Source organism: Phascolarctos cinereus, unplaced genomic scaffold (assembly GCF_003287225.1).
Source record: "Phascolarctos cinereus isolate Bilbo 61053 unplaced genomic scaffold, phaCin_HiC Scaffold_3;HRSCAF=262, whole genome shotgun sequence".
Taxonomy (NCBI): domain Eukaryota; kingdom Metazoa; phylum Chordata; class Mammalia; order Diprotodontia; family Phascolarctidae; genus Phascolarctos; species Phascolarctos cinereus.
Genome location: NW_027555736.1, coordinates 182,833,869 through 182,836,917, shown reverse-complemented (window position 1 = coordinate 182,836,917; position 3,049 = coordinate 182,833,869). Strand labels below are relative to the sequence as shown.

Below are 3,049 nucleotides of genomic sequence, written 5' to 3'. Positions count from 1 at the left end.
AAGTAGAAGCTCAGATCATCACACATTCAAAGAAATCTGGACTATGTTTCCCCAGGAGGTGATATGTGACTCATCATTATCATCCTATCTCTTCTCTCCCTTTCACAACAAGCATTCTTTAAAAAAAAAAAATAAACAAAATAAAACAATTACGTGTCCATGCTAATTTCTTCTGCATTTTCACCTCCCAACCACTTCTCCACTTCTGTTTTCTGATGCCATCACTTGACTGAACATGCTTTCTCCCAAGTCACCAATGGCTGGCTGGCCAAGGCTACTGCCCTCCCTCCCTCCCGGTCAAAGTCACTGCTTCAGCTTCCTCTAGCTTCCCAGGAGTGCCAGGCCTGCCTGGCTGTGAATGGTTAGATAGCCCCCACTAGCCACCCAACCCTTTCCCCACTCCCCGCTACTCCATTCCTCCCTGCATCCAGCACAGATCTGAAGGCAGCAGCTGTGACAAGAGAAGGAGGCAGAAGATGGCAGGATGGCTGTTGGCCTGGGGGGTGGACTGTGGAACACAGTGTACAAAAACCTGGATATGCTGGAAATACAGAGCCATAGTTTACTATCCCTTTATGTATTGCCATCAAGGAGTCTGCAAAAGTAGGAGATCAAGCAAAACTGGGGGTGCTGAAGGGTTTGATAATCTAGGCTTCTTTGTTGAGAATAAAGCATTAGAAAAGCCAACTTATGCAACAAAATGGCCAATCCATCATGGTATAGTTGAAGATCGGGACTTGATGGAGATATTTACGGAACAAGTGATCTTTAAATACCTAAGGACAGAGTCTAAAGATCATTTTTTTTTCTTTTGACTGAACCTCCACTAAATATAGCAGAAAACAGAGAATATACAGCTGAAATTATGTTTGAAACATTTAATGTTCCAGGCCTATACATATCTGTACAGGCGGTCCTTGCTTTAGCTGCATCTTGGACATCAAGACAGGCAGGAGAGCAGACACTGAATGGTACAATTATAGACAGTGGAGATAGTGTCATTCATGTCATTCCTAAGGCTGAAGGGTATGCTACTGGAAGCTGTATCAAGAACATTCCAATTGCTGGAAGAGATATAACATATTTTATTCAGCAGTTACTGAGAGGAATGAGAAGTAGGAATTCCTCCTGAATAATCCCTGGAAACAGCTAAGGCAGTGAAGGAACATTATAGTTATGTCTGTCCAGATTTGGTCAAAGAATTTAACAAGTATGAAACAGATGGGTCAAAACAGGTTAAATAGTATACTGGAATCAATGAAGTCTCAAAGAAAGAATTTTCCATTGATGATGGTTATGAACAGTTAGAAATATTTCACCCAGAGTTTCCTAATGCAGACTTCACACAACTTATCTCAGAAGTAGTAGATGAGGTAATTCAGAATTGTCCCATCAATGTCAGAGGTCCTCTCTATAAGAATGTTGTCCTCTCTGGAGGTTCAACCATGTTCAGGGATTTGGATGTTGACGACAATAAGATTTGAAAAGAACTGTTGATGCAAGGCTGAAACTAAGTGAAAAATCAAGTAGTGGTAGACTGAAACCCAAGCCTACTGATGTGCAAGTCATCACACACCATATGCAGTGATAAGCAGTATGGTTTGGAGGATCAATGCTGAAGAAATTGGACCTAGTAGTTGCCACCACCACCCGGTGTTTGGGGTCACATCTTAAAATTGACTTCATAGTTATAACAGTTAAGGAAGTGGATAACCTTGATGACCTGTTTTGTCTGGATGGCTGATATAAAGATAGCAAACTGCCTTGACAAGAAAAAGACCAAATATAATTCAACAGGAATATTTTAATAAATATATCAACATACAAATGGAGAAGAAAGCCAAAGTGATTAAAAGTGCTGTTCTTTAGACAATATTTAAATCTGTGTGTAATAAAAAGAGGTGGGTTTTAATTCTTGCTGTGACCAGTTATTTTGAATGTTTATGGATTATCTAAAATTTGGTGGAATTGAAAGGTATGTGGATAGCTCTATCATGGTTAAACTGTACACTTCCAAGTGTACAATGCAAGAGTTTGTTTATATTTCACATTTTTTTTATACCTTGAGGAAAAAAATGTCAAAGAAAAACGTTCATATTTGAGGAAAAGAGAGACCAGCTATAAAGTATTTTTTTTAAAAAAGGCCTCATGACACTTGATTACCTGCTTATGTTATTCTAGTTATTAAAATTTTTAACCACCCAAAAAAAAATCTGGTTTTCTTTGCAAGTGCTTTTTGTATCTAAGGAGTATCTTTGGATTAACTGATGTTTGCTATTGCTTTCTGAATATTCTCATTCTGTTTCTTGCTTTAAAAGAAAAGTAAAGACAAGATTGTTGGATCAGCATTGCAGTTATATAGTGTCATTTCTGATTTTAAAAAATTGAAATATCAAAATTGGTATATTTAAAGCTTAACATCATTCCAATAAAGACACAAAATTTCTCTTAAAAAAAGTTACAAAACACTCAAAATTGCTAAATCTGATGACCTTTCCTCAGTCTTTATCCTTCTTGGTTCCTTGTCATTTTTGACACCGTTAATCCTGTATATTCTCTTCCTCCTCAGCTTCCATGATTCTATTTTCACCTGGTTCTCCCTTCTATTTTACAGCTCATTCTCAGTCATCTTTCTTGCTTTCTTTAACACTGAGTGTCTCTCAAGAATGTGTCAGAGCTCCTCTTTCTGCACTTCCCCTCTCTATATGTCTATTTCTGTGTATATCTTTTTCTCTCTCTTGGTCTCTCCCTTTTTTTTCTCTCTCTCTCTCTCTTCTTTAATTCCAACGGGTTCAATTATCATCTCTATTTCCAAATTTATATGTCCAGTCCTAAAATTATAAACTTCCCAGTCCAGTTAGCTGCCTATTAGACTTTAATTTCTACCTAAATGTCCTATGGGGCATACCAACTTAACTCATCTCCTCAACCACCACCATAATCACCAAACCTGCTTTTCTTCTGAAATATTTCTGTTTAGGGCACCACCATCCTTCCTTGCAAATTCAGGTCTGCAATTCAGTAATTATCCTTAACTCTTCCCTTTCAC

General features: G+C 37.9%; 1 pseudogene; it reads left to right on the top strand.

The window, feature by feature from the left end:
- The first annotated feature begins 476 nt into the window (after positions 1–476).
- LOC110209383 (actin-related protein 3 pseudogene) lies at positions 477–1,499 on the top strand (annotated as a pseudogene).
- The last annotated feature ends 1,550 nt before the right edge of the window (positions 1,500–3,049 follow it).